The sequence below is a fragment of the Venturia canescens genome, chromosome 5 (assembly GCF_019457755.1).
Source record: "Venturia canescens isolate UGA chromosome 5, ASM1945775v1, whole genome shotgun sequence".
In the NCBI taxonomy this organism is placed as follows: domain Eukaryota; kingdom Metazoa; phylum Arthropoda; class Insecta; order Hymenoptera; family Ichneumonidae; genus Venturia; species Venturia canescens.
Genome location: NC_057425.1, coordinates 1,470,299 through 1,490,429, shown reverse-complemented (window position 1 = coordinate 1,490,429; position 20,131 = coordinate 1,470,299). Strand labels below are relative to the sequence as shown.

The 20,131-nt window shown below is 43.8% G+C and overlaps 1 long non-coding RNA gene across 2 annotated transcripts in view; it reads right to left on the bottom strand.

Annotated features, from left to right (window-relative positions):
• LOC122411112 (uncharacterized) overlaps positions 1 to 20,131 on the bottom strand; it is a 144,004-nt gene that overhangs the window by 81,659 nt on the left and 42,214 nt on the right. For both annotated transcript variants that reach the window (XR_006261085.1, XR_006261086.1), the window contains exon 2: positions 376 to 404. This is a non-coding gene — a long non-coding RNA (uncharacterized lncRNA). The remainder of the gene's footprint in view (positions 1 to 375; positions 405 to 20,131) is intronic.

Below are 20,131 nucleotides of genomic sequence, written 5' to 3'. Positions count from 1 at the left end.
CCTCCGCAAAAATCTTCATCCGACCTCGTTTTTCTTTTTCTCCACCCGCTCTCGGGGGATTCTTCTTTTTACGGCCTCCTTCTTCTTTCTTGCCTTCTCTTCCCTCCCGCCGGCATATTCAAGCGAAATCTACGTCAGTATTCGCTCGATACTAATGTTGATATAAAAATAAAATTGCTCGAAGGTACAAAAAGTCGAATACAGCTTTCGCTGCATTCGTTTCCGATTTCATAAAGTTTCAGATATCAGGAGAATCTACGGCGTAGTGGAAAATGATTTATGATAAAAGTATCAAAAATATTCGCTCCGGTACGCTCTTCAACGGGCTTGATGATAAACTAATAATCATGTTTAACGATAGATAATTAAACTTACCCCTGGTTATCGGATACTGGTCAGGAAACCTGTTGAAAGAAAACTCAATTAGCACGATATTCGTGGAAAAATTCAACAGCCACCTCGTCAATTGATATTTCAGCGCAAAATTAATATTCAGAAACTGTTTAACCTTGCCGGACGTTACTTTCAATAATGAACGTTTTTGTTATTTATTTTTATTAATTTGAAATAAATTAATAATAAAATCTCAGCATTACTCGAATCATTAGATAAATTCAAAAAACTAAATTATAAAGTCAGAAGAAATCTGACTGCATAAATGTCGTCACACGGAGGGGTCAGCTCCGCTTCATGAAAAGAGATGAAGGCAATAGTACGAAGGTCGAAAAATGACGACTGCAATCGCGGTTTCGTCCGAGAAATTTTTGTCTTTTGAAACGGACGAGTTGGTCGATTGTCAGGGCAGTTCGGGAAATGGCTTATTTCTCGTTGGTCGGAAAATATTTTGAGAAAAGGAAGCGTGTAAGGTAAAGTTTGTACAGTCGAGTACAGACAGAAGCGGAAAATGGTGTGGGCCCTTTAGCAGTCAGCGGGAACCTTATCGGCTTCCACTGTTTTTGCACGAAGCAATGGGCTGACGAGGGTGATAGTAAAGTGGTGCAACGTAGACAGATAAGCCAAAGTGAAACTTTGCATGCACATCCTGAGTGTACCGTCACTGGCGCCTTTTCCGCCCGTCTCGGCTCCGTTTCCGCCCACACCTTATTCACACTGCACTAACCTCCGCGGCCTTCGTGTGTTCTCTGCTGCGGTCAGTGGCAGTATTCTCACCCCCCCCCTCGGAGAGATTCCGAAACGAAGAGAAGTGCTCGGAGCGTGTGGCATGTTAAACGGGCTGCATGAAATACATGCTAATGAACTTTTACCCGGTTTCTTGTGCATAACCACTCAGTTAGGGCAACCCGAAGCATTTCACAGATGACGAAGAAACGATGCGGTGAGATTTTTTAAAAATTGCTAATTCGTGCTCTTTATTGCTTTTCAATGTCAACAGAAAGAATCTTTCATCATTGCAGAAAATTTCAATCAACTTTATTCATCTGTAGCAACTGGAAATTCGTCAATCACACCGCACTTCGTGAAAGGGCGTCATTTCTTCATTGTTAATGGATGGAACGAAAAACTTGGAAAATGATCCAATCGAGCATGCACTTTTTTCGAACAAAATAATCGAAATTTTGTCGAATTATTGTCGTGACAATAGTTGGTGATTGCATGTATTGGACATGTAATTACTATTAAGCTTGAGTTAGCAACGCGTAGGGGAGGAGACATAAACCCAAGGGTTGCGGCCACGAAGTGGTCAATCTCCTTGCCAATCTAACGGGCTCCGCTCACCGCACACGTTCCCGTTAATTACCAGGATCCGATTACCGTGTGTGTAACACGCAAACCTCTGTATCTAACTTACGTTAATCCATGTGCAGAAATACACGTGTGCAGCTTTGTTATACAAGATCTTCTACAGGTATTTACACAATATTGGACATTATTCCTATAAGAATGGGTTCACGTACGTGTGTCCACGATACTGTAATAATGAAACTTTCATTTTCTCGTGATGAAAATCAATTTCCACTGAATTTATGAGCGTCCAAAGTTTCTGCAAGTTCAGAACTATCGTTATGAGAAAATGTTTCAAGGACGATTGAGGGTTTTCTGCATTTTCTGTCGAGGCAGATCGATTTATTAAAATGTTTCTCGAACACAGAGTCGTGACAGCAGCTTGGAGCAATTTCGAAGGAAATGTTTATCAGAAAGTTGAAGTTGATGTTTTTGATTAAATTTTAGTGATTTTCACCTGCACGGTGGAATTGAACGAGGATTGAACATTAAATTGATCGTGCGAAGCAAATTAAATCAGTGCAGAAAGCAGCTGTCAGACATTTTCATATTTTTCCAAGAGTTATAAATACATAGAGCAGTTTTGAAATGAAAAAAAAAAAAACAGGAAGGGAGACATAAAATGGAGAATTGGGGGAATGCGTTGATCGCGATATTCGATAGAGGAATGGGAGCTCTCTAACAATTTAAACGGATCCAACTATTTTTTTTATCCCATTATTATTCGTTCGGGGAATTTTTTTCCCCGTGGTTTTTATCTTTACTGCTAACTTCACTGGGCTGAATCGCTAAAGCCCGCACAGACGTAGATATTTTTCCATTTCGCTCGGATAGCCTGATGAGCAAATTCGTTGCAAATACACGCTGGCTACGTATTTATATATAGACCGGTGCAAATCCTCGTGCAGCGAGCTTTAAACACGCGCGAGAAAACTCGTGTCGGTACGTCGAATATATAAAGAAAAAGAGAGAACGAAGAACAAATAATACAAAGCTCGCCACCATGGCGACTAGCATCGTTGGGTGAATTTCGGTCATTTATCTAAAACCCAACGAGGCGAGATGCTGTATTAAGCCTCACTCCACTCTCTCTCTAGCTCGTTCCATCTCCCTATTTTATTTTATTTCCCGCTCACTCCTCGTTCGGTGCTCCGCCAACTCTGACATTCCGCGTCTATGACAATCATAAATTTTGCTCCAATTTATACAAATTACGAATTCCCATTAACGGTATACGTGCGTTCGCTCGGCCAGAGCTGTATAAATCAAGTTCCATTCGCTTGAATATCCTAGGCGAAATTCGCTCCATTCTACAAACCGTACAAAACAGCATTGCAACGTAAACGATTTGGCAAACGGATTATCAGCAGCCAGCCAATATCCGTAAGCAACGGCATATGTTTATTACTTTCCCTCCACTTTCAATTGAACGGAGCAATCAATGATTTCTGTTCACAGTCCAGTGCAATCGCTGCATTTTATTCCCTCGTTTGCAGAGTGCAATTTCGTGTCTAGGAAGGATGCTTGACACGAGATACTTCAATGATTGATTTCTCAACTTCCGGATCAGTTTCAGACACCGATCGACCAGCTCAGACGAGAAGATTGATTCGACTTGTCATTTCCTAACTCTGCCTCGTGTTTGTTTCCACCTCGAACAAAAGAGACAAATAAAGATTGAGGAGGAGGTGACGTTTTTACGATCATTGGAGATAGTGATTTCGTCAAAAGAGGCCTACAATAGACAGGCACAAAATGGGGAGCCAACACGAGAAGGGGAAAAAGGAAAAACAAATGGGCAGCGATAGCGAGGCGTGGTGCTGGCCCAAACTCTGAAGCTGGCGTTCGTGAAATCCTGTGTACGTTTTGCATAAGAGGATGATATACGTATATCGATGAAAAAGTGTACGAAAGCTCTATGAAAATGAAGGATGCCATTGGACCGAGTCGGCTTTTGCCGGAGCTTCGATAGAGCTTGTGACAGGCAACGCTGCTCGTGCCAAAATTTATGTGTCGAACATGCATCCATCCGAACCCATCGAGCAGAATGGTATACGAGAGAATGAGAGAGGGAAGAGACGAGGAAGGAAAAGGGAGCTGATTCGTGGAGTGTGAGAATTCCTCGTCCCACTCGATCGGCTCGATCAACGCGCTTCGGTGAGTGAACACGAGGTTAGGTGACCAGAAACCAAGAGGATGAGGTCGCGAGAGGGCGTCACGCGTGAGAATCGGTTTTGCATTTTTCAAGCCGGTAATTTATCAATCTCGAGCAACCTTCCCATTTTGATTCTCCGAGCTCGTGAGCTCACCGTATGAGTTTCGTGACGGCTCGTGAACGCTCGATCCAACCATGACCGGCATCCTCGTCTCCTCTTTTTATCTTCTCTCTTCTCGTTCTTGTGCAGGAAAATAATGAGCCTCTTTAAACGCCGGAAATTCTCACTCGCTAGCCTCCCAAATTGATTTTTCTACTTCGTCTAACTCGCCTGATCCAACTTGTTATATTCGTCGTGCATGGATTTTTTTTGTCAATCATCAGATGTCTTCCAACTGACAATTCCGAGCGTTCCGGTCCCAAAATTTCATCCGATATCAAATATTTTAGGAATCTACGGAAAAACCTTCTTCGGTGAAAATGGTTGAAATCAAACAACTCCTTTGAATCCTGTCATTTTCTAAGAGCAAACAGAATCCCTTTGGTTTGATTATCATCGAGGGCTCAACGTAAATCTGCGAATAAGAAAGCGAGTGAGCGCTATCTGGGGTTTGATCAACGCGAGTCGATAACTCGAGGGGTATTAGAAACTCGGTTCACCGAAATTTGAGGATTTGGATTTTGTGTGCTGTCCCGCAGCTTGATGAACGAGCGTGTGTATCTTGGACAACCGAAAGCTGACCCGCGTTCTGCGGCTACTTTGATCTCGCATACTGCGAAACGTCATTGGAAATGGGAGTCCGCAAAGGTTCCATCAACCTCCTCAGCCCGCAGGGCTAATCGTGGTGAGTTAATACAACTTTCTCGACATTTAAGGTATTCTTTTCACATGAGCGTATTTTTTGGTGGCGCAAATTGGGGCACTCGAAATTTGGACTGATTCCTAACCTCTGAAAAGTTGCGGTTATATAGGAAAAGCTTCTGCCATTTTTCCAACTTCTATCGTTAATATCTCTTTTAAGCATTCGGCAACCCTTTTCTTATATTCGCTATGGATTCCGCACATTTTTTTCTATCTGCGAGACACTCAGGAATTTAGATTTATTTAGTATATAAATTATTAAATAGAAATGTAGCGATGATGGAATCTCTGTAAGCTCCCATATAAATTTACGATTTTTGAAGTTTCAATTCTTCATTAAATGCTCGATAACCTAACCTGGGCTGATCTATTCATATGCACTTTTACTTTACAATAGTTTGAAATCACTTATTTGTAGAATATTCGGGTTCGTGAAAGGAATATCTTAAATCACGAAGATTTTCGATAATACGAATTTGCTCAACTTGCTCGTTCCCTTTCTAATGTTATCGCAAAAAGAAGATTCAGCAGTTTTCATTGGTGCATTCATAAAAACAGTGTCGAATGACTTAATAAAGTGATAGAAAGCAAATGTTTTAACAATTGATGGCAAACTGACTGGTATCAGTAGTCCAATAATTACGATTAATCATCCCAGTCATCAGTGTCAATGAGTGTAATCAAAACGGTGAATGGCATCGTGATGAAATCGATGCTCGTTAATGAGCTGTGATTAAATCTCAGAGAAGGTTTGAATTCGTGGTTATTTGAATGTGGAATGGATTAGAGGATGGTAGAGATGTGTAATTCGTAGTCTTCTTTAAGGCTTTTAAACTGGATTTACGTCGACATCATCGACGCTCGTAGCTCGAAAGGAGAAGTCTTCATGAAATAGCGAATGGGTGAAGCTGTACATTACCGTAAGAGGAGAGAAGCGTTGCGTCGTCTCGAGCCCGAGTCATTCTCGCACCCGATAAATCGATGCTGATTCGATCACCTTTGCAAGGGTTCTGGCGGCTCTCTCAAGAGAATTTTCTTTTTCTCTTGCTCAGCAACGCACCAGCCTTTCGTCGCATTTTTTTCCGCCTCTTTTTTCTTGCTTCCTTCGCTATTCGAATCACTCGGGTCTTTATTCCGTCCTGCTCAGCATATATATACATGTCAATTGACGTCGCGGGCGAGAGCGAATCTGCTAAAAAAAGCAAATCAGCAATTCCACGGTGGAGTACCCCGAGAATTCGTTCTGCATTTATTTCTCGTTCGTTAACTCCGTATAAATAAGGCAAAATCACAGACACCGGGGCACACTGCTTTGCCTCTCTTTTCATTCGCAATTATTGATCCAAATTACATCAATAATAAGGCACCTGGAAACCGGTTCAGTGATATGTGCCAGATTGTGTTTGTTTGATTCCCACACCGAGGAATATGCGCATTGAAAATCAACTCTCGATAAATCGAAACAAATAAACGTATTATTTATCTCACAAATAAATGATGAAAGAGAATAAATATTTGTTGAAAAAAAAGAATTTTCACCGGCCATATTCACAGGCCACTTGCCCTGATTGAGTATCAATGAACATGTGCCGTGTATTCCGAGCACATTGCAGATTTGCGAATCAGTCAATTTTTTTCCGAATCGATAACACTGTTTATATTTTTCCGGATATTTAGTCGCACCACCTGCATCGATTCAAAAGTTGGGAGGCATCGACCAGAGCGGGCGTCACCGGTGCCAGGGATGGACGAAAAATTCATGCAAATCCGTGGCATGAATATTCAATTAATGTAATCCAGGATGACACACTCGCCTCTGGCTCTATCGCAACATGAATAAATATATATAGACGCGCGTTTATCCAGGCAGGAAACTGACGCGTTGAAGAACATGGTAACAATCGTCATTCTACAAGAAGAGAGCGATGTGGAAGCGTGTATATTTTACTGTGCATTAAATTCTGTATAAAAGCAAAGACAAGACTTGCCGAGTGGTGTAGTACAAACGAATCGAGGCGTAGCGCGCCGTAACGAGAGGGAGTAGGCAGCTCAGGTATGCGCTAAAATAGGCGAATATGGCAGAGAATGGGAGGATAATTTCAATTCCACTTTCGCGGTTGATCGTCAGCCACTGTTCTCGCGCCAGCGAACAGTACATCCGTAATTGACGCAATGCCAGCGCCTCGAACGGCTTACCGACGTCGTTCGGCTCATAGAATATTATCTTTTACTTCACTGCGATGCTTACATTCGGTGACTACGTATTGTTGAGCCCGAAATTACACAATCAAGTGTAGTCCGTTACTAACGGCGCAACAATATTCGTTAGAGACTTGCGTTGGGAGTATTAACCAGCGCCGTTAAATCGTAATTGGAGTTTGAATCGCCCGGCATAAGCAATCCGAAAGTTTTGCAGCTTCCATTTGTAACGCACGGCTGAATATTCGCCGAATGTATTGCCGGATAATGAGATTTCAGTGAAATCTTGCCATAACTCGATGCTCAGCTTCTGGGCTCGATAGGAATGGGCCAAATATTCTGGCCGAAGGGGCCAAGGAGCAATGAAGTCCTCGCAAAATGATATTCGGATAGCCGGAGAATCGACCGTAATAAGAATTTACGGGATTACCGTTATGCGTTTGTGCACGCCTCGAGGACAGAGCGTTCCAAAAATCGTTGCCGAGTTCCAGAGATCTTTGTATCGCAGACCCGAATGAATGTTGCTCGTTAATCGACGACGAAGTCGCTCATCCGAACAGGGATGAAGCAACGAACGTTTTTTATCGCCCACCCCTTTCGTTAGGCCCCGAATTCTTGATCTCGAGTCCAGGACGCTCTTCCTGAGGTACCCTGTACGTGTGATCGTCACGTATATTCTCTCGCAGCCGTTGGTGCAAATCGGCGACAGCTGTTGGTGTCGAGGACCGAAGAGCCACGTGCCAGCATCTGCTCTCGACATCTCGTCAATGTACGAGGTTCAAAAGGCCTGGAGAACGGTTGCTTGCCCTTTCGTCAATGGAGGCACGAGTTAGCTGCTTGTTGAGAGGTTGCTGGTGCACCAACGCGAAACGCCGTTCACGTGCAGCGCACCAGAAGAAACGAGACGAAGTGAAGCCAAGAGTTGCGAATAAAAAATGTTTCGTTCGGTTGAATATAGTTGCAGATGTTACTATTGCAGCGCACGGCGAACTAGATAAAGGAGAGAAACGCAAATGCCAAGCCTCGAAATCGCGATCGAACGACCGTCGGAACACTCACGACACACGTATACCTGCGACGAGTCACCCTCGTCTCATCCTCTGCACAATGCGCAGCCTACAGCCTGGATTTCTACGGCAACACCTCTCGTCTCTCCCGCCCCCTGCCGATTCCCCTTTCCAGACAATCCTCGCACTGCTTCCCAAAGCTCTGTACCTGTCGTGTGATTTATATCAGAACAATTTCTCGTTCCGCTAGCACAATCAGGTAATCGACCGTCTCGATTGCTCCCATCAACGCTTCCTCAATTGATTGCCGATTGCCTATCCCATCTACGAGTTTGTTCAAATATGCAACGAGTCCTCGAAACGTTCCTGCTCTTAATTATTCCTGCGGAACGATCAATGCGGCCAGTCATTGATCCATCGTTCATCTGGCCTCGTCGTTGTTATCGTTTATTTGCAAATGAATTTTCGGATTAAAGGATTTGGAGGTAAAAAAAGGAAATGGCTCGATAAGCCGAGTGAATGGGCTGGAAAACTAGCGGAACGAGTGAACGAACGTCACTTTTTAATGAACATTTGTAATACTCGCTGTTGTACTTTTATCGGTTTTAATAACATGGGAATCGATACGAATAAAAATGGACACTCATAACTCAATTTAACACCTTCATTGATTAACCACTCGGGCGATTGACTCTCCAATGGTCAGAATATAAAGGGATGTACTTTACACTCCATGAAACCACGATATAAATTCGTATTGCACTTTGTGTAATACGAATCCGCTGCTCATTCAAACGCGATAATGTGGAATTGAAAATATTCATTTAATTACGAAAACTACAGCACATACGACGTGGGACTAAAAATTTTCCATCAGTTCGGTTCACGGTGCGTGGAAGTTGAGCAATCTTGAATTCATGGAATTCGTTGCCGGGTCGTGTACAGCGGAGAAACAAAAAAGTTGGCAATTCGTTATTTGTCTCGTGAGTTAAGAATTTAACGAGGAGAACACACGGCTGTTAGGCTCCTTGAAAACCGTCTGGAAAAAGGGGGAAGAATTTCTTGCTCTCGTTGTTAAGAAAAATCCACCTCTTGAAACGTTCTCTATTTGCACTGAGAGAGGAGAGCTCGGTAGGCATTATCCCTCTCATAATTTCGCCGAAGGCTTACGCAAGGTAAACTCTTTCCTCCAACCCTCGTCAAGGCTGTTATACGGACGTAAATTTTTCCTTGAACGAAAGGAGGCTTGGGAGCAACGAGGAGCACGACCGCACGTCGAGTTCTCCGGCAGAAGAGGCAATATAGACCGCGCTCCTTTTTCATTCTGATCAAGTCCTTTGAGCAACTTAACATAAGTGTCAAACCTAAGGGACTCGGAGAAATATCTGTGTCGCCTGAATTTTTTTTAGACCGTTTCTTCAGACTCTTCTAAATCCGTCATCCTTCAACCATATTTTCCTTCCCCCTCGGTTCGTTTCTTCGCTTTGTTTCCGCCCCGTTCCTCTCCGCGTATACTCATTTTTTCATATCATTTTAACCCTCTTAGATTTCCTCTTTTTTCCAGCACATTTTTTTTATGCGCACGAGCTCGCAGTCGCAGTAACTTCTTTTTCTCTGACGCTCATGTACATGTTTTCGCATATATGATACCGAAATATTCACCTCTTTTTTCCCTTTTCCTCAAACGCTTTTGTGTGCTCGTTCTACGCCAAGTTTTCTTTAGTACCCAATATGCAATTACCCAAGACGTACATGCGCTACATGGCTTAGACATAGCCAAGGCTCCGTGTACAACGCTTGTGTTCGCAGTCTACGACACGACGAACCCTCTTCGCCTTCCGTCCAACCGGATGTACCTCCTACTCTCTATTTCTCGCTCGGGCAAAATATACGAGCTTTACAGCCACCGAGCCTTAAGTCTAATGTACCAGCGTTGACGTTTATTGCACGGACGAACGACTTTGACGCAAATGCTTTGTTTCACCACCGTACATCGGTCCAGCTTCACCGACGTGCTTCACCTTCCGAATTGATATCATTCCTAAAGCCTCTGCATAATTTCGGCCCGGTCCCCTCCAAACTCATCTATTAATTAAGCTTTTATTCCAATCCACACTCCTCACTTGTGGCAACTCAATTTCATACGTTCGCGACCTCTTGTCATCGAGTCTTCAAGCTTGTCTTTGTCTATAAGCGGATGACACGATTCACAAAATCAGTTCCAATGTACACATTCCAGCTCACGGTTCTGCTGAACTTTGTTCCAAAATATGTGGACCAAAAGTCATCCGGTTAAACAACTTTTTCAGAATTTATGTTTTCAGCAAGATTTTTTTAAAAAAAGAAGTGATCGGGTTACATTTTCTGTACTGATTTTTAGTTTAGTGCCGTCTTATCCATTTCGTCAAGTGGAACATCACAAATGCTGTTTTCTCTTGCTTCCACGACCTGTGATATCGGATCCTATCTCCATAATAAGCAGCTTGGCTTCACATCCATTGTAGAAACCGGAATTCGATGGGTGTGCATAAGCAGAAAAGAAGTTAGTTTTTTAAAACCTCAAGAAACCGATGTGCGAGTGCTAATGAGGCACGAAATAAGAGCTCGTGACAGAAAGTCGTGACATAATAATCGTTGAAACGGGTCATAGATGTTTGACGTGTATGGCGAAATGATAATGCACGAAAAGAGTTAATGCTGAGAGGATAAGAATAGCAGGATTATGTAGGATACCCGCTCGTTTTCAGGCACGAGTGTGCTCAAAGAATTATGCACATTTCATTATCGTAAAAATTAACGAGAGCTCGTAAATTGGTCGTTTACTTTGGTGCCTTGGTTACTGCTGGTCTTGAGGATCGTCCTGTCTCGAGTCGTTGGCGCGCGAAACCGTCGCGACTCCCGCACCGTTGCTATGTACTTCTTCGACGTTCTCGTCGGTTTTCCCTTCCCTACACATATATATCTATACAGATATTTAATAGAACTCGACTTTTACCGAAGAAAATGCGCCAGTCGCTCGCTCCTTCTCCCTCCGAGCGACGTAGCCACTCTACGAGATTACTAACATCGTGAAACCCAAGTTAAAGTGCTATGGACGAACAAACAAACGGACTTGAGGATTTTACCTTTGGGCCTCCATCCAGTCGACTGTCTGTGCACTCCTTTATATCTATGTATCTATCACGCTACGTCATATAAGCTCTCTTGGGAACTTTGATGCATGCGAGCTTCCCCATTGGAAAACGACCTACTTCTGGAGGCTTCGTTGCTTTTCAACCTGTACGGACATCAATGAAATTACACTCCGAAGAGACAGCTCTGTGTCGATGCCTCCGGAGGATTATTCAACTCGTTTCAGTGAAAACCAATAAGTTTTGCTTTCGTGCGATAATTAAAAGTTGAGTATTTATGGGAGATAAATTCTGCTTTATTTTTCCGAGGAATCTTTTCAATTGCGTGCAAAACTCATTTTGGATGGAATGCTTCGTGCTGCTAACTTTCACGAAACAAAGTTTCGTTTTTTTCAGTTTTTTTGGAACTTGCACAACCTTATTTCGATTACTAATTTGATTTTCTGTTCATCGTACACGTGCGGATGAATCAAATTGAAGCCTCTTCGATCCAAATATTCCCGGAATCGGTGTTCGAAGGCTTCGTACGAGTCTGAATTTTTGTATCGAAAGAATGTAAACGCGCAGAGGATAATAGAACTTGACTGGAAAACGATGGATTTGCAGTGAACCAAGAACGCTACAAATTTTGCCGATAATTAACAAGTATCGACAATCCGTGTAAATTCAGTCGGCGTAATAATGAAGCCGTGTATGGAAATACAACGGAAACATATAACCGATGATCATTGTTAAAATGTCGCCCCTCATTTTCGTATGGATGGACGAACATCATTTGGAGTTTCCGGTCGCATTGAAAGTGTAGATCAGAGCTACATGTGTCGTTGAAATCGGCAGAATTGGTGGGATTATGTACTGAACTTATTCATATTCTCGATAGCAGACATGCAATGATGCCAGTGGAGGAAGGCTCGTAACCAGAGGAGATAAAATGGAAGGCAATCGTAACAATCACGACGGAAATTAGGACTGATAAAGCATATGAGATTTGGAATGAAACTGCGCTGGTTATCAGAGAGCTATCAGAATTTGAGTGCATCAGAAACCAAATTAATTTGTCATCTATTCGGGCGTTAAAATTATAACCCCAATTTGCCACAGAAGTGTTACGAACCTTTGGAATTATTCATCGAACAACATTGAGCTTTCTCGTCACGTTGAAAGCCGCTCAATCGCTACTAAAACGTCAATATATCCATATAAATCCTCGGCTGTGAGAAAAAGAGAAATACCTACCAAGTGAGATGAAAAAAAGCTTTCGCGAATGCGAGACGACGTACCTGCAATTCCCATCAGCATTAGAGGGGGAGAGAGAGGACGGATACAAATCGCAAAACGAAAGCCCATACGTGCGAAACCCATTTGCCTGACACACCACCATCCCGCACCCCCGCCCCTGCCACGGCCGCATCGAAGAAAATTGTTCACGCCATTCCAAAGCCCCCGCCATGTGTCTTCCTCCGATCGCTACCCAGTCCAGATATTTACCATTTTTTCTTGCCTCGCTCACACACCTGCTCGAATTTACTGCGGCACTCAATAAAAAGCACGCAAGAAGCAACGAGTGCACACATTTTTCCATCCTCGATGGGCTCGGCCAACTCCCCTGCACGGGCTCTGTTCTGTTGATATAATGCACTTAAGTACACCGAGGTCTTTGTCCTGAACGTGTTGCATTGGAAGACTCGGAGCCACGTGTCGGATCACGAGAAAACTGAATCTACTATTTTTGCTTGCAGACTCCAGCTTTTGTATCTGCTTGCATTTCCTATATTGCTCCAATTTGGATAGAATACTGAGAATTCTCATTACTCGATCATGCAGGAATTAACTCACTCAGTCAACAGGATTTAAAGTTCTGCAATATGAACAAAAAGTATCCACACGAATTCATCGATGAGTTCCAGGAACTCTTCTCCATTTATTGAGCTTTTTTATTCTTTTCATGGTCCAGATTCGAAGAATGCATTGACTCGTTCTATGGTCGAAGCTTCGAAAAAGAACGAATGCATATGCACACTTGATGCAAGAAATTTCGTTAGGAGTTCGAGATGTGGAAAAGCCAAAAAACCCAAAAAATTTGTTGAAACTTTTGCCCTCATTTTTCACCATTTTCAATTATTTTGTCCACTGGTGGAGGTGCTGATGATCATTGAACGTAATACCTCCAGGGCAGTGAGCGTAGATTATTACAGGTTAATTCTCGGCTTAATCTATTTGCCAAATTGACTAACACACATGACCACACTGGCTGCAGGTTAGATGGGATTAGGTGTAGAAATTCCCGGACGTTCGTAGTCAGGACAGGATTTGAATTCCTCGCTGAATTCCTCGTTAAGCATTTCATGAGGGAATCTTCACGGCAAAGTTCTCAGCTCGTCGAGCACGTCCAGTCCCGAGCGTGGAATCGTTAATACGATCACAAAATTGTGTGTATGTGTGTGTGTGTCCATCGTTTCCAGCTGTGTTCCAAATTCTAAACTGTATGATTATTCCCGAGGCGAGACTGTCAGGGCGGTAGGATGCGCAATGTGGGATTTCTGATAGAGCGGAGCCGGTGCAACCGGACATTCGTCAACGGTGCAGCGAGCCGGCTCGACTTTACTCGATCTTCCTCCAACCGAGTCGTTCCCGATTGTTGCCTTGGTCGCCATAAGGCGGAGGGAATTCGTCACTGTGGATTCGGGACGTAATCCATCGTTCACAAAAGTTAGTTCTACTTTGGAACACTCATTCGCAAACTAGTTTTCGGAGATGGCGCGTTAAATTGGTAGCATTTTGATAAAACGTTGATGATTCCAGCTGTTAATCAAGGGACGCGGAATGAATAATTAAATCTTAAATTCAACGGGGCCCCGAGCCATCCCAGCAGAGTGATGAATCCGCTGAACTTCTGTCGTCTTACAAGTCATAACTTTCGATGTGCGCACTCACCCGCGGAAGAGTAACCAATGGATCATGGTCCTCGAGTGATAAATGTGATGCACCGTATGATGAATCACAATATTTTTGCATATTCAACCACGAGACAAGATCCAACGGAAATGGTAGATCACTCATTGCGTCTTTATCTCCCGGGAGATGTCGTTAGGTATTCTCCTCCGACTTGGTTGCTCAGACCCTTATCGCCCGAAGTGGCCTGTAAATCATGGTAGAATTTAGACCACTGGTGGTCAGAGTTGAACAGCTAGCCACCTCACGTTGCCTGCACCACTGTGATAGCCCTTGGATCTCCGCAAGGTTGGATAAGGGTAACGAAGTTACGAGTGAGGTCACGAAGTCAGGGTCGAAGTCGTAAAGTCAGGCCTGGTCTCACTGGCTTTCGGTATACGCCTAACGACGCGTTTGCGAGATCAGGAATGAAAACATGAGGTTTAAGTCTGGATTTACCTATCACTTCCACGTTTGTTTTACTGCAAGATTTTCTCTTGCTTTATCTCGGCTGAGCTGAATGTAACGATTGAAATTCCGGGGATTTGCGGGCTCGTATTTAGGTATTTTAGGAATTTTCTCACTGGCACACTCGCGTTAATGTTGTTGTCCAATATTGGCATATTATAATGCGATGGAGAAAGAAATTCTTCGATTTAACAAGTTTCGAGTACGCATCTCTTGAACTCGATGAAACTCGACTCCCGTTCTTGTTATCTTCATCCTAGTAAATAATTGATTTTTTTTCTTGCTCTCTTTCTCTCGCCCTCTCTCTTTTTATCTCGCGGGCGAGAACAGCGAAAGACAATTCAAGTGTGCCCTCGTGCGATAGGATGAATAAAGAGCGGGCGAGAAAAGAGGAATGGGCAGACGAGTAGACACTTTATAGAGTCGGATTTTTATGAATAATGTAAAGTATTCGCTGTGAAGATCCGAAAATTCAATCGACGTTGGGAATACCAGAGATAATGGAGCCTTCCAGAGCCACACGATCCACTGTGGAGCTGAGAGTGAGAGAAAAAGATCAGATTGAGGGAGCGAGACCAAAAGAGGTTGCTCTTCCTGGCAACGCTAGGAGTTCTTCTTTGCAAGTGGGAAAGCGTGTTTTTCGTGCTAACGAGACGCCGGGGCGAACGCTGAGGAAAGCTGACGCTTCGCGAATCGTGAAGCTACTTATATTTAGCAATGAGTCTATCTCGTTGGCGTTATCCTCTCGTGGGTTTATTTCTTTTCTTGTTCCACGTGTGCCGAGCCTGCGAGTGCCTCAAATCCCTCGGATTCCAAATTTATTAAATACTTTCATCCTGGCGCGATGATAATTACATGTTCGTATTCAAAGTTGACTGAGTTTGCGATGTTGCTTCGCTGCCGAAATGAAGAAATTTCCACTTCGAAGTTTGCACTTCAGGTGCTTTTGTTATTCGAGCTCGAGCCTCTCCGAAAAACATAAGCTACAATGAAATTTTTTGAAAAGCACGGCAGGCAACGGAGCTTGAAGAATGCAGAAAATTCCCTCGGCCCTTCATAACCCTTCGGCGGCATTTAAGCCCCGAGCCGTCAACTTCAAACGTCGACGGCTTCAACTTTTTTACGCTTGCGTTTTTCTGAACAGAAAAACGACGTTAAAAATTGTTCTTCCCTTCATGCTACGCTGGGAAACCTCCTTCATTTTCACATCCCCTGAGATATTTTCTTTGAAATTCAATGAAACTTTGCGCGCCTGCACGGAGCAACTTCATGTCAGCGTCTTCGGTCAAGTAGAAGGTTTGAATTCCGTCACTCCGGATTGCCCGATGCAGCGGCATCACTTTACAATTAACGGATCCTGTACAAAGTATAACAACTATTTTCCAGCGCCGTAAATATGCGAAATGCCTACACTTACAAATGCGATCGATATACACAGACATTGCCAACGTATAAGATGCTCATCGTCAAGAAAGCGTGGCAGGGCTGATGGAAGTTGCGTGTCGTTGTTCTTGAGCCTTCAGAATAATGCGTCAAGTTGATTTGACAGTGTTTTTTAGCCCCGACAATCAGAATAATCCCTCAAAGTGTACACGGAGGTAGATATTTTTTCGCAATATGAAATACGAGTCGCGATAACAATGTAGACGAAAGTATAATCCTCATCCAAGGATCGAGAGCCCATTGAACGAAGGGAAAGGGAATGTGAGACAGCTGCGTTTTTATTGTTCGTAGATCAACGAATATTTGGAAGCTTTGACAAGCTTACAGCGGAGACTATTTTGTAGAGTTTGAAAATGGGGTCGTGTTGAAATACAGAGTATCAATCAATCAACGACATTGTGGCGAATATTAAGAGTCAACGTGGCATTCATTAGCGGCCAATTATTTTGGCTCACGTCATTGATTCGCAATGTGAAATAGGGATAGGAAAGAGAGCAAGTGGGTACACAGAGGTCGTCGCTCTGCTCCTGCATGTGCGTTCATTACGTATGTGTACAAACTCGATATATTGAACATTATATCACGTCTGAGCGGTAAATGGGATCGATTGATCAGTCCGCATGTCGAGGATCACTCGCAATATCGGGTGACATCGACCTGTTCGAGTGTTTTTCGAGCAGATGAACAGCGCTGAAAGCCACCCGCGCTCCCTCGCCGGGAGGTGATATGTGACAAATGAATGTGAAATAATTTTGTTAATCCAGGCTTTTTCGGGGAAGCCCCAACCGAATAGTTTCGATTGGTAGAATATTTCGTTGTGCCATTAACGTCATGCTCATTATGCGATCGAGTCGGGCTTCAGAGCCTTTAATCCGAGTGTCTAATAAACAAATGGAAACGAATGCGACTCGAGCACCGAGCAAATATACGTTTAAATGCACTTTTACGAATCGCGACTACGAGCACGGTGTGCGGTTCATGATTTTCAAACTTGGCCCTTGAGAACGCGCGATTTCATGAAGTCATCCTGCCCGCTATCTCTTCGTCCTTGCACTTTTCTCGCCTCTGATTTATCGATTCCCTTGGAGAATTTAAAAATATGATACTCCAGAGAGCGACAGCGAAGGGATATAAAGTATCTTGGGTGTGTAAGGCCGCGTGAGTTGTGGCTGGAGATGAATCAGCAGACTATTCCTTCGGTTCTCTCGGTCTCGGGAGACTCGCCATAAAAAAATGACGATCCCACACCAAAAGTGATACAGTCAGACGTAAGTTTCATAAAGCAGAGTGACGACAAGACTTTTTTCCTCAGAATTTATTCACGCGTTAAACGACACATCTGAGCGTACAACTGTCTCGGAGTGTGACGTTTCTCCTGGAAAGAAGGGCGACACACCCTGTTCGTAAAACACAAATCGTAAATTATAATCATGCAGCCTCGTCGCTGTGTAATTTTCGTGAAAATTCCTCCGCCGTTCGCTCGACTTGTATCTTGTTTCAGCCGCTATCTTTGCTTCCACGAGGATATATCAGCACCCCTGCTACATCGAAGGTCTTCGCTGAGTCATTGGTAGCTTAGGAGAATTTAGAGACTCGTAGGACAATCCCGTTTTATCTGATTACAAGTTCAAGCGACATAGGTATAGCCCTGTATATTTGGGGTACCTCCCTGGAATATCCACATCCGTATCAAGCCCCGAGACCTCTTTTCTTATTCGTGAGAACGAGAAAGCTGCATAAGTTTGTCGGGCTCGTAGCCGGGCTTCCCTCCACGAGTCAGCCGAGGAAAGAGCAGTGCCGGCTTTTCTGCTTTTTCCCGAGAACATGCCAGTGGCTTTAACGGAATGAGCTCGATGTGACGGACGAGAGTGAGCTCCCAGATGAAAAAGAAAAGTAACGAGAAAGAAGTAGTGCTACATGACAGTGCTAACCAGTCTTCGAGGCAAAAAGGTTGCTAATGTACACACATATACATGCACGTGTGTACCTGCTCAACCGAGGTATGTTAGCCAACCAAAGAGGATCCGAGGATACGCTTCGTAGAAGCTTCATCTAGTATCCGAACCTTTTACTCTTCTGCCTTCCATTTCGCTCGTCCGACTCCGTTCCACTGATACTTCAACCTCCTTTAAGCCCCCTGCCGACCAGCTCCGAGAAAGAATTATCAAGCCTGCACCTTTTGGTCCACCATCGTGGCAGATCGTACGAAGAAAAAGCTAGAGCCATGCTCCGAGATTCATTAACTTCGAATTACCTTCAGTTTCATGCTTGGGCTACGCTTGCACGGAACACCGCACCATCCCCGCGACTATTCGCCTTCGAAAAAGCTAGCTATTCTAGCTATTTCAAGAGAACCGATGTTGCGCTGAGATAAGAAGTACGGAAAAAGCGAACGGGTGTTTCGAGTCTGTATTCGCTTTTTGTTGGAACCCGCACATTTTGATTGATTTGTAGTAACGGGACACAGTGCAAATGTGACCTTTTTCGAGAGTTTCCGAAGGATCGTCGATACTCGGGATCATGGCACACGAGCATCGCAAGTACGCAGATAAATCGGATCAGAATTACCCAATTTTGGTAACTTTAGATGCAAAGTTCTTTGAGTTGGACAAGATACGTTTTACCTCAGCTCCTTCACAAAGGAAATTCCATCTTCGGAGTGCACATGAGAACGATCCCACTAGACTGGCAAGACAATAGCGAACTTTGGATGGGCCCTTCGCCGGAATTACTTATGCAAGAACTTGATTGTAGCCCCAGGGCGAAGTGTTATTCGCAGATGTTAACGTATTTTGGACAAGGTACGAGGTCACCCTGACGCCTAAGAAGGGAGTCAAGAAAATTTATTGGGAAAGTATACAACTTTTGATGGGCTGATCCGCGATCAACTTCCATCGAACGACCGTGCTTCGCCGATCGATTAACGACAATTCATTAGTTTCATTTGACCGAGTTTATGAAGACCTAAATCGAAAGAACATTTGTGGCTGATATCGAGATATTTAGTCAATTTGCGATCGGAGACTGGAGCACTTTGTCGGACGGTTAATTTAAGTACGCTCGTTTAATTATGCGCGATAATGCAACGTTCTGAACAAGCAAACGCGTGTGCGTCGGGCAGGCACTTAATGGGTCATCGTTTCGAAGCTTATCTGCCGAGAGTGAAGATGATATCGTAAGCTCCGGATTTTGTGTGGTTGTAAGCGTGTACAGTCCCCGGGACGAAGCAGGTGCGAGCGATGAACTAGGAGAGATGACCATGCGGTTGGGACCCGTAATTATTTCCCCCTCGTCTGTTTACATGAGAGCGGTTTCATCGGGCGTTCCTTCACGTTGTCACGATCCTCGGTGTGCTCATCGATGTTATTTGCTTGGCTATTTCGTGTGAGCCGAGAATATGATTGAATATTTATTCATTGGAAGAAATCCACAGGGAAGGCTGTAGTTGAGAAGAAAAATTGTTAATTCGATCGAGTCGAAATCAACTTTACCCAAGCATTCGTCACACTCGTAAGTCTAAACTTTTTCATCCGATCTCCCCTCCCTCGTTTTTCCGTCGCGAAGCCCTCTCATAATAGATTATTTTTGATAGGTATTCGCATAATATATTTACGAGGAGTCAAGTCAGCTCGTGCATTACCGCAAAATGAGAGAAGGTCGTTCGATAGCTCGTCGAGGCTTCCTCGAGCCCGCCCAGCAGCCCAAATTTCCCTTCAGATCTCCCAGTAAATTTCGAAAGCTATCAACTTTATAGGTATAAGAAAAAAGCGAGGGAGAAAGAGAAAGGAAGAAAAAGGGATGGGGAGAGGGCCGGGCAGAAGATGGGAGAGCAGGAAAACCTCTAACTTTTATAAATGTTCGCGACTGTGGGAGTATCCGAGAAATCCACCCCTCGCTGATGCTCTACCTTATACGTATATAGATCCTGCAATTTACGAAAGAAGCTCGTTTCTCATTTCGCTTAATTCACCAGCATGCTGATCGGGGCCTCTCTCCGTGTTATGTCTGTGCGCCGGAATTTTAGCCTCCAGGCTGAAAGAACTTGAGCCAACTCTTGTCTCTACCCTGCTATGAGATATTTTACTCAGACGAGACTCGCGATCGATATGCAATATCACACCTGTGTGTATACAGTCACTTTTATTGAAAAATAAATAAATTTTCTGACCCGCTCATCAGTGGAAATCCTAAT